The following is a 12,153-nucleotide window of genomic DNA, read 5'->3' on the forward strand; positions in this document are numbered from 1 at the left end:
TTTTTTTTTTTTTTTTTTTTTTTTTTTTTTTTTTTTGTAAAAGCTTCCTGGAGTAGGGTAATGCTATATGCCAGTGCAGGGAGATATGTCAAGCCCTATTGGTTTTAAGCCCAAGCAATGATTTTGTCAGGGTGCCTGTGGACATTTTGTTGGAAGAAAGAGAGAAGTGAAATGCTCTCTTGCCTATCACCAGAAGATAGACACTGTTCCTAGGTCACAAAAGACCATGAATCAGTAGGCACCCTAACAAAATTATTGCCCAGTCATAATTTATGATTTTTTTTTTTCACCTCTGCCCTTGGCTTGGGGGCTTATCTGAGAAGAACTATGAGGTTTCTGAGTCCAGTGCAATATCATACCTGGGACTGGAAGGATATAAACTGTATCTGGCCACTGGAAAAGGAATTGTGTGAGGCTCCCTTGGTAGCCTTCTTCCCTTGGGGAAGAAGGACAGAGAAACCTCTGCAGGCCATTTCATCTTAACCTCAGTAGGTGTCCAAAGGGGAGGAAATAAATTGTCCTGCAATTTGCTGCTTGTCCTGTGTTGCTCTCAGAGGGTGGGGGATGGACATGTAGCTGCCAAGTGAGTAGGTTGCTGAAGTTAAACGAGATGTGCCGGGGCTATACCATGGGCTGTTGGCAGTGTTGCATCCTTAAGGTGCTGCCAATCCCAAACTGCTCTGCAATTGTCATCCAGCTTTACTTTCGATGAATTGATATTGCAGATTCTGATTTTGGCTGCAGTGCATTAACTGTATAAACAGTCGAGTAAACTGGGCACCACAAAAGCTTGCTGGCTGGTTGCTGCATGCCCCTTAGGCAATAAAAACATGTGCAAAGAACAAAGGGTTGCACAAATCGACTGCAGATATGACCACACACGTTAAGATGTAACACGTCATTGAGACAGGAGAAAAAGCCTTTGTAGCAACCAGCACTGGGTGGAACTGGCTAATCCCATTAAAGAGCACCAAAACCCATTGATAAAAGGCCAGCTTTTGTGCTCTCACTTAGGCTGGGGCAAACCCACTGACCTTGAGGAAAAGGAGCTGGGAGCAGACCCTGGAGCCCCTGTCCTTGCCTGTTGAGGTGGCAGCATGTGTGGTAAGTGGCAGGGCTGACACAGAAGTGTGTGTGGCATCAGCTTCTTGGAGCATCCTGCCATCTAAGAGAGAGACAGAAGGCTGGAGGATGCTTCCAAACCTACTCACACCAGGATGTCGTGGCATTTACATGTGTGGATTTCAGGGGAAAGACAATGGGAGCTGCTCTGAGCTTTGATCCTCTGAGCCTGCAGGCTCTTCCAGGAACCCCCATATTTCAGCAAGTTTGCAGAGCTCTGGTTGCTCTTTGCTTGGATGCCTGGGTGAGAAATTTGGGGATGCCAAAGGCAAGGTGCTCACTTACTCAGTCTGTGATGGGGTGCTGACCTGTTCCAAGCCAAGCACCCAGGGTTCCCCAGGAGATGTTGTGCTGATACCCTGCTTTCTGATGGAAGAGACCCAGCCACCTCTGCTCTCATAAGTCATAATGCAAAAATAAATAAAATAAAATAAAATGAGACTGAACTATCCTGGATAATTCCAGTTGTGCTATTTTGGACCCTTTGGGATATTATATATAGGATAATTCCAATTTCCATGCTGTGCATTTACAAAAAAAAAAAAAAAAAAGAAAAAAAAAAAAAAAAAAACCCCCCCACACACCCCCACACCAACTTCAAACCAACAAAAAAATGTGAAACAAAACAAAACCACTTTCTTTGGGTGGCTGGAGCAGTGATGGTTTGTCTCCTACAGGCTTGCATCCTCCTGCTCCCAGCGCCCTGGCTTATTCCAGCTCCCCCCCAGCCTGGAGGCACAGGCTTGTAGCCCACATGCGTGCTCACTTGCCAGCCAGTAAGTCTGTGCTGGCTGGCCAGGCGGGCCCTGCCAAATATCACAGCTGAGTTTGGCGCGTCCTTCCCTCACTGGGGTCACAAACTTGGGTCTATCTTCTCTCCCTTCGCTTAATATTAGGTGAAACTGGATTCAGAATTTATTAGGGTGTGTGCACGGAGAGGAAGGGGAGGCTAAAAGACAGGCAGGCAAGCAGACGGCACAATTGCAGGATTCTTGTTTCCTAAGCTAAAATTAACCGAAGGTTACGTGAGCTTCGGTTTGCGGTGAGCCTTGGTTGGGGGAGCAAAGCCTGGTGCCAGACAGTGGGAAATGGCCCGTGGGCAGCGGTGGGATGAGCAGAGAGAGACCTCCTCCACCCGGGGAGTGGAGCACACCACCATAGGAGAAGAGGCTCCCTTGGTTGTGCTTGTCCTGTAGGGCTCAGGGATTCTTCTTGCTTCCTAAATTCACATCAGGATGTAACCCCAGTCAAAGGAACACAGGGTGAGTTCCCTGGGGGACCATCGTGCCCTGCCATTTGTTCAGCCTTGCCAAAATGCATCAGCTTTCCCTAATCTTGCTGTCTCAGCCCGCAGTGTCTCAGCCCACAGGTATTTTGCTTACATTAAAGGTTTAATATGTTTGTGTCTGTCTGGTCAAAATAATGAAAAAAATAGATAACTCTCAAACTCTTGCATCTTTCCATATTGGCCTGTTGCTATATACAGGATGAGTTTAAAATAAAGTTGAGGAATGCATCTCTGGTTTTACAATTCCATTTGGGGGCATATAATTACACACATTTAATTTTGTGTGAGCTCCTTGTTTCACCTTTAAGCAGATGTTGGTCTACACCTGAGAGCACAAGAAGGGCTGGCTGGGAGTTGGCTCAGCCAAGGGAAGAGACAGCAATCAACCCACCAGTGACATTTTATGGGCAATATATTGTTAGACTAAGAATTTTAAAACTTGTGTATGCCTGTGAATCTGGTTGTGCATGTGCTTTCTTTTTGTCTGTCCCCCAGCCCTGCTTTCCTCCTGCTTGTTTCCTACCTCTCCCCCTCCCTATCCTGCCTCAGAAAATTAGCTTTCATTGAGCTTTTATAGCTGCTCTTTTAAGTCAGTCAAGATTATTTTCTGGTGCTTAAATTCCTAGTTAACATGTCATGGTGCCATTCAGTGCTGGAAATGATGTAATTTATTGGGTAGCTGGTCAATTGCACAAATAGCTGGAAAAACAAGTTTAGCTTGATATAAATAACAAGACACAACAGTATATACAGTACAACACCTTGCCTCCTGCTGTGAATCTCCTGATTTCTGTTATTCTGGTTTCAGCACGCCTAGCTGCCTCCTTACATTTGCTACTATGAAATAAGATAATTATAGCACAAGTAAATATTACCCAATCAATCTACCGTAACAACTGTTAAAACAAGCCTTCTTATAAATTTTGCTAACAAAATATGCCTCAACCCAACATACACAGAAGGTAAGTTTCTTTGACCTTGAAATAAATTTCAAGAGCAAAGCACATTACATGCATAATGAACATCCAGTGATGAGAGGCAGAGCCCCGTCCAGCCCCGTTTCCTCCGACCCCCTGAAATCTCCCCAAGCTCAGTGGCAGAAGTGTATTTTGGGACAGCTTCTCTTTTCATCAACAATGTAAATGGGAATGGTCCTATGAAGTCAGTGGTGCATGAAATCACAGTTGCACCTCCTTTCTTAAGATCAGTGGCTGGGCTCGGGCAAATTAACTTTTCTCTTCCCAGAACAAACCCAGAGTCCAGTTAGTATGTGTGTGATGGCCTCGCATAACACCAGTGTGCTGCAAGGAAACCATAAGGCCTCTTTGAAAACCAAAGTATCGTTTCCCTCTCCTTGACAAACCTGTTTAAAAAGAAAAAAATATATATAATCAGAGATCAAAATGAGTTATCCAGTGTATAACCCTACTCACCTCTCTGTGCAAGTGGCTCATAACTTCATGAACTGCAGAAGACAGCACACATCGACAGGGGCAAACTTTTGGACCAAGTATAACAGCAAACCAGTGTTGAAATGCTACTGGATTTAAGTCCAGGCAGTGCTCTATAGGCTTGCCTAATTGACTCACAACGAGAATAGAGTTTCTCTTGGGATGGGGATAGAGGAGAAAAAGAAGCCAAAATGCCTGATTGTAAAGATTAATGCCTTTTAGAAGAAAATAAAGATGTTCTGAATCTGTATGTGGCAGAGAGGGGTCTCAGGGGAGAAACTAATAATGATATACTGCTTGAATATCATTATGCACTAATTACTGAAAAAGATGATGGATTTGAAAACCTTTGTGTTACTAAATGCAAGCAGAGTAAGGCCAGTGTTGGCAGCTTTTGCAAACCCCGCTGCGTAACCAGAAGCAGCAGGATCAGGCACTGTTGGGACATCTCCCAACAAGCATGTGCTGAGTTTCCAACACAAAGACAAATCACAGCCATCTACCCCTGTCCAGATCCAGGTATCAGGTGGTGTTGGTTACTCTGGCCAGATTCCATGTGGGATATAAAGCAGAAAGGATGGTGTGCACCATTTGTATAGCTGGTCTGTGAGCTGTGGGAACTTGCAGGAGAGAAGAGCCCTTTTCTAGCTGATATCACTCAGAAACATTGCCTTAGATTTATCAGTAAGGTCCCCCTCTCACAAGGGTTTTGCAATGTGGACTAATATCCTTGAGGACTGAGACCACTGAAACCACTGGTGTGGCTCAACTTGCTGTCTCTCTGTACATGTAGATATCTCTCTAAACGTTCCTGAGACCATTTGTTGTTGTAGCACATTCAATTTCTTTACCTATTGGACTGTTTCACCTGCCAAAAGGGGGGACCTGTCCAAACTGCACATCTGAACAGCCTCTTACCGAAGTTAACCTTTGAATCATGCCTAGAAACCACATGGTAGGAAGCTGTTGGCAACTTACAAAAGCCAAATCCCAATTTTTTCATGGCCTGTGTCCATAGTGGTCTCCTCAAGGTTCCTGAAACTCATCTGGAGCCTGACTGACCTGAAATTTTTCTCAGGGTCTATTCTAGCAATTGAGCAGGACAGATAGCTGACCTCCAGGTGTGGACACTGTTTATTACACTAACTCCTTGGTGGTTTCATGATCCCATTTTATTTGATATGAAGTGACCAGAGAGTAAGCCTCCATTAGTATGGAAAGTAAAAAAAAAATGCAGAGAACAAGCAGAAACTCTTAAATGTCTTTGCCTGCTGGGGAGTGACTTCCCATGGGATCTGTTGGAAGCTGCTGCTTCTGGCAAATTTTACAAACTATACCAGACAAATGCTGAGGAACATACAGAAGATGTATGGAAATTGAGTCCATAACCTAGTGCTCTCTTCTGGTCAGAAAGCAAATCCATTTTTCCATTACCTTTGATATCTTGTTGGCTGAAAGAGGAGGATGTACTTTCTGTCCCTCCGAGGAGACACTTCTGGTTTGCTCATGCCAGCCATGTTCATACAGCCCATAAGGCTGAATGGAATTCATTGTCTGACATATAGCTTGTGTTGTTGCTTTTTGCTGAAAATCTGGCTTACTTATCAAGCAAATTTTTTTTTTTTTTTTGGAAATTCTTAGGTCCTTTTTTCCCCTGGAACAGAAGTTCAAATTTTTGAAAGAAATTTTGAATAAAAGCAAAATATGTTTTGTTCTGATTTTATTTTTTTATTTTTATTTTTTTTTTTTTCCCAAGAGAACAAGCATGAGTCACCCTGGCGAGGTGCTGAGCATGTATGTGGGAGGAACAACCCCTGTCACCAGTATATGTAGGAAAGCAGCTTTATATAAAAGGATATGGGGGTCCTGGTGGGCAAGTTGAGCATGAGCCAGCAATGTGTCCTCTCAGCAAAGAAGGCTAATGCACTCATGGACTGCATTAAGAAGAGTGTTGCTAGGAGGTCAAGGGAGGTGATCCATTCCCTCTACTCAGCACAGATGAGGTCACACCTGGAGTGCTATGTCCCATTATGAGCACCCCTGTATAAGAGAGATATAGACATGCTGGAGGGAGTCCAATGAAGAGCCACAAAAGTGATGAAGGGAGTGGAGCATCTGTCATATCTGGAAAGTCTGAGCGCGCTGAAACAGAAGGCTGCATATGAACATCAAGAAATACTTCTTTACTGAGGGTGGCTGAGCACTGGCTCAGGCTGCCCAGAGAGGCTGTGGGGTCTCTCTCCTTGGAGATTGTCACAAGGCACCTGGTCCAACCCCCTGCTCCAGCAGGGCCCCCCAGCGCAGGGTGCCCAGGACTGTGGATTTCTTTCTTTCTATTTTTTTTTTTTTTTTTTTTTTTTGAGAGAAGTACTTGGTTTGATCCAAAAGACAAAACCAAGACATACATGCAGTAGAGAGGGGATGGGGAACCTAGGAGTGTAGTTGGGATCAAGGTCACTGTGAGGCTCTGTGAGGCACCCTGAAGTGGGTCTAAAAGCAGGGAAGGGGTTCCCAGGGGCAATACAGTTGCATTAGCAGAAGAGCCTGCTAGATGGCCTGGTCAGGACAGCTGCACTGCTCTGGCTGGACATGCCAGAGCATGGCCCCAGCAGGGGACCAGCTTCCTCCGAGCTCATTTTGTGCCTGACATTCAAAGCTAGACATTCAAAATGGCTTCAGCACAGCTTTCCAGTCAAAATGCCCAGAGCGAATGTGCAGACCCAACTATATCCACCCAGAAATGAAACAAGCTCTGCTGGTTTTAGAGCATGAACATTTCCTGCCTCAATAGAAAGGCCTAGATTTGTTATTGCGAAGCTAGGGGCAATCTCACAAAGCCAAGCTTAGACCAACCAAGCAGCAGAGAAGAAAAGAGAGCAACACGCTGTGCAAGGGTGGAGAACGGGAGCATGGGATTTGGGGCGTGTGGTTTTGGGTGTACAAGTAAATTGTTTGTGTGGGCAATTTGCTGTTTTTATAGTGAAAAATCTTGATCTTCCAAAACTGCCTATGTGGAAAAAAAGGGAGTGTATTTTCACTACTCGGATTTATAATCTGCTTTCGAAAGTATGCCCACAGGAAGCAAAATTAGAATTTTCTTCTCAGGACAGTGCTAGCTCAGGAGTTTAAAATATATCTTGAGCTAACATTTTTGTGAGTCATCCTGCATCATTGAGTAAAGATATACATGATGTGAGCACTGCAGATTTAGGAATGAGACGGGGTTTTTTGTGCCTTGCGCCACTATTAGGAATTTTCTGATTCTGCCACCAGTGGTTCCTTGGGGTAAGTCTGCCCCCTGTACAGCACCATGGGAGGTGATGGAGTTATAACTTTAGTCCTGGAAACATGCTGCTAAGATCTGAGCAGCCAAGATATGTGACCATGTTTTCTAAATTTTTGTGGTGCTTTCATGGTTATCATTACATAGAATAGACAGTTAGGTGCCAGTTCACAATCTTATATCCTCAAAGGGAGAAATTAATTCCAGTTTCCATGTGTGAAATTATTCTCTTTAGCAGGAGATACAGAAATAAACTACAACAAGGTGTAAAATATGTTTGGTTTGTAATTATACCAGCTGTGTTATGAGAATAAAGCAGGGGTTAAATAAGGCCAAGTATTTAATCAGAGGTCTCATAGGGCTATGAATACAAGGAAAGCTGATCTTTTTTCATGATATCAATACAATGCAGTCATCCTGTGTGGATTTTGCATACCATCCTGTCCACGGCCAAAGAAGTGACTTCTATTTCAGTAAGAATTAAAGCAAAAGCAAAGGAAGAACAAAAAGGTGAGGGAGCTGATCTGGAGGAGATGATGATAAATCCCACTGCCTCTTGTAAAACCCTCCTGCTCTTTCCTCCACAGCGGCATTATTTTCCCATCATAACCACTTCCTTAATAAACAATTAGGCTTTGTGTTTGGAATCTAAACATACTTTTTGGGGGTGAGGGAGAGAGGGACTGGGTGGCTCTGGGTTTGGCAGTATTTCAGTCAAGAGCCTACAGTGGTTTGAACTTAATCCAGGTTGTGTTGCCCTCGATTTATTAGCCACCCTGGTGCACAGGAATCACTGTCTCCCCTCCACACTGTTCTGGTGGGTCTGTTCTGTAGTAACATCAAGCAAGGCAAAACAGCATGCATTTATTTTCTCAGAAATATTTGACTGATTTATTCTGAAAAGCGAATTCATGCTGATCCTGTTCATGCACCTCAGTAATGGAAACTCAGCCTGATGGCCAAGCAAATGCTAAATAAATGAAAACAGGTATTTGGTCCTGACATTTGGCTGAAAAAATAATAGAGACAGAAATGCAATGAGCCAGGTGGCTACATCTGCATGTACGGTCCATACCTCCACTGCTAGCCATGGGGATGCAGCAGGGTCAATCTGGCATCACTGCTTGGATAGCTGACAGGTTTCCACGAGCAAAGCAGTCACAAACTCAGCTTGCATTGCATGGCAGCTGAACTCTGCCTTAGGAGAGGTCTTGCCACCCCCTTCTGGCTATGGGACATGTACTTTGAGGATGGGCCATGTGGTTGTGCCTCTGAAGTCCCCAGACGAGCAGGCTGTGGACAATCCACAGGTCAGGAATTATTCAACAATTCTGAGGAATAAATCTGTGAAATCATAAGCACAATCAAAAGGAAAATATATATATATGTGTGTGTGAAAAAAATAACTTGCTATGAATAATTCACTTGTCTCCAGGATAAAGCCTGGGCTGCCCTCCTCTGAGCAGGGACTCTGGGGACTGTCACATTACTACTGTCCATGCTGGTTACAGTGGCCTGAGATACTCCCTTACTTCCCAGTGCTATCAATCAGGCAGATTCCTGTTGCATGCAATTATTATTAATATTATTTTTTTCCAAATGCTTGGAAAATGATGAGATAGTTTGCTAACAAACAGTTTTCATGAAAGAAACAGCTGGCTCGTTCTCCTGCTAGCCCTTTACAAAGACTTTCTGCATGTCTGTTGAGCTGGGGTGTAGCGTGATGAGCTGTTTCTGTTGAGAAACCAGAGTTTACAGAATAAACAGAGTTGAGGTAAACCCTGATTATGGGGAAAGTCTGTGCGTTAGGCTCCCTCGCAGCCTTAACTCACACGACTGGCCTGTATTTTTGGAAACACTTCCAAGGCTTCTCCTTTGTGAATTGGTGCAAATGGCTCGTTGGAGCCAGGCGTGCCTAAATTCTCACCGACTTTTCCTTAATCTTTCTGGCTGGTGCAGGGCCTCAGACAGGCGTGAGGAGATCAAGGGGCTCCCTCGGGAGCGCTCAGCCGGCGCGGGACCATCCAGCAGAGCCGCCCCGGCGCTTCCTTGTCCCGGCCGCGCACTTAATTGTACACTTCCCTAAACGGGAGAAGAAACAAAGCAATGTATGTCAATAAACCAAGGGGAATTGTCTCATGTTAAAAGGAGCAGCGGCGGGGCTTTTTTTGTTGTTGTTTGCTCTGGATTTTCACTCTTTGTGCTCAGTTTGGTGCACCAGGAATTGACACTGCCTCCTCGAGGGCTGCATTCAGGCATGTTGTGTTCTGTGCTCTTGGACTGAGAGCTGCACAGCGAGGAGGATTTGATGAAAAATGGGTTGCAGAGGGAGATGGTGGAGCTCAGGCAGCTTTTCCTTGGTCTTTGCACCTCTGCAGAGCCAAACCACAGCCTAAGCACCCTCAGTGGTTCCAGATCTTCTCACAAGATGTTGCTACGTGGGGTTGAGATGGTCTCCAGTGTCATCAGTCCTCTCCAGGCCTGGTGTGAGTTCCCACAAGAAGAAGCATAGAGAGCCCCAGGCCTTTTTGTTACACAGCTATTGATTTTGTAGCATTACTAATATCAGCGTAGGTGGTGTGAGGCATGTGCTGGTGTGTCTCACCAACCCAAGAAAGACTGTGTGCTGCAAATGCCGACGCAATGATCGTCGTCCAGTGGGAGTTATGCAGGTGTCCTTGGTGGGTGTAAAATGCTAACGCGTTATGTGGGCAAAACTCCCAGCCAAAAGCCCAGGATCTGGTGTTGACTTTACTTCAGTCCCTTGCTTGGACAAAGTCTCTCCCTTGTTTGCTGTGGGATTACCTCTCACAGGGCTGGGGTGAGACCTCCAGGTTATGTGCTATTAATCGCTACTCGTTCCAGTGCAGAGGGATTTTGCAGTTTTGAAGCCAGGAGGTGAGTGGCTTTCTAACAAAATGCTCCAAGATTTGTTTGTTTTATTTCACTCAGGGTCAGGTTCAAAGACAGAAGGCTGATTAAGAAGGATGATGTCCTCCCACTCCATTTTTAACCGTCCTTTAGCCAGACCTTCAAAGTGGGTTTTATTTGTTTGCATTTTGAACAGAATTTCTTGAGATCTGTGCTTAGAACAGGCCATGGTATTACCTGGGAATTATTAATTGGGAGATGCTTGCTACCTTCTGCTGCTCAAAAGCAACTAGAGCATGTTGTTTGTGAAATGCGAATGAAAAATGAAAACAATTTCCTATTTGCTCTCTTTGAAGTTAAGGGGGGAAAAAACCCTCAGAGTATAGCTGAATTACCACATAAAGCAACATTTTATTTTATTTTTTTTATTCAGTAAAGATCAAAGTAGAGGGAGAAAAGTATTGCGAGGAGTTTACTTTGATGAGTTTGGTTAAAAAATCAAAACCTGGTTTGATGGGGGAGATACAGACACAAAGCACTATGTGCCACGGATTTGCTGAATATGTTTAAAAAAGTGCTGAGCAGTATTAAATTAATGCAAAACTGAAGATTACACAAGGGTAAACACTGCAGCTAATGTTTGACTAGAACTGAACTGAGGGCTGAGTGCCTCCACTTAATTTGCAGACCATGCCCACGGCAACCCCCAGGAGGCTGGGAGTGGAGGAGACAGACATTTTATAGTGAGGAGCCACATTATTATTTTTAAATTTAGAAAAAAAAAAAAAAAATCTGGCTAAAGTTACTGCTTCTAAACATTGGGGAGAGGGAACTGAGAGAGAGAGAAAAAAAAAAAAAAAAGAAGGAACAGTGAGTGGCTTTTGGATCTGAAACAGAAAGATCTGCTAAGCTAATACCCAGTAGGTGCGAATGTCTCTAGTAAATACTAGATCATAAATAGAACTGAGAAAATCAGCATCGTTCAAAAGGCACGCAGCAGATAGCTATTCAGTCTGAAACAGGCTTGCAGACACCCTTCAAGCATGTGTATGAAAAGCAGGCTTTCTGTGAGCGTTCATTAATATAACATCCAGCAATGAAACAGTTGTGGTGAGCAAACTCAACAGCACAGGGAACACAATGATATACAGAGTGGCTTTCAAGTTCAAATGAATATTTGACAATTATTTCTTCCACTCCACCCAGCTCGGACCATGACACATTTTCCTTCCCTAGCAAGACAGTCCATCCCTGTAATATTGCCTGGTGGCCTGATCCTGCCCTCTGGGATGGTGAGCACAAAAGACTGCTCTTGCTTTGTGATTAAGAGTTTTGTATGGGATCTTCCAGTAACGAAACACGAAACACACGTTTGGGCTCCTGACAGTCTGCTATTTGCGTGAGCAGTTTGAGAAGAGAGCACTGTCAACAGGAAAGAGAGGAGGGCAGGACCAGGCCAGGACTGTAGCTGATTTAAACTTATTCCTCAGATAACTTTTTTTGAGGGTCATTGAAGCCCTAAGTGCCTTTTAAGCATGATATGCTATGTCTTCAGTAGCACAGCAGTGGATATCTTTAGATTGGGTTTTCATCATATACTTCAATTTTCTAGGCCGGGGGATGACCATAATTGCTGAACAATTCAATGTAATGGAATGGGCTAATTCAGCGCTTTTTACTGCATTTTTCCACATAATATCTAAAATCTTTTTTTCCACCATAACCCATGTTTATGAAAGCAAGCACTTAACCCGCACATTTCCTGGGCTTGAATCATTTCCTTAATAAGGCATAAAATTTTGCAAAATCACTCCCCTTACATTAACACATCATTATAAGGAGATATCAGTGTTTAGCACGTCAGAGGCATACACTAGTCTGTGCAATGTACAGCTACACCGCTCAGCTTCAGAGCCATACACCATGACTTTGAAACAATAATTGTATAAAAGCATGATTTCCTTTTCCTTTCCTTTCCTTTCCTTTCCTTTCCTTTCCTTTCCTTTCCTTTCCTTTCCTTTCCTTTCCTTTCCTTTCCTTTCCTTTCCTTTCCTTTCCTTTCCTTTCCTTTCCTTTCCTTTCCTTTCCTTTCCTTCCCTTCCCTTCCCTTCCCTTCCCTTCCCTTCCCTTCCCTTCCC

General features: G+C 44.1%; 1 long non-coding RNA gene across 2 annotated transcripts in view; it reads left to right on the forward strand.

The window, feature by feature from the left end:
- Window positions 1-9,846: 9,846 nt before the first annotated feature.
- Window positions 9,847-12,153, forward strand: part of LOC118165363 — a 6,531-nt gene continuing 4,224 nt past the window's right edge. Inside the window, exon 1 of one of the 2 annotated variants that reach the window (XR_004750015.1) lies at window positions 9,847-10,042. This is a non-coding gene — a long non-coding RNA (uncharacterized LOC118165363). The remainder of the gene's footprint in view (window positions 10,043-12,153) is intronic. The other variant, XR_004750016.1, reaches the window with a different exon arrangement.

The sequence above is a fragment of the Oxyura jamaicensis genome, chromosome 1 (assembly GCF_011077185.1).
Source record: "Oxyura jamaicensis isolate SHBP4307 breed ruddy duck chromosome 1, BPBGC_Ojam_1.0, whole genome shotgun sequence".
Classification (NCBI taxonomy): Eukaryota; Metazoa; Chordata; class Aves; order Anseriformes; family Anatidae; genus Oxyura; species Oxyura jamaicensis.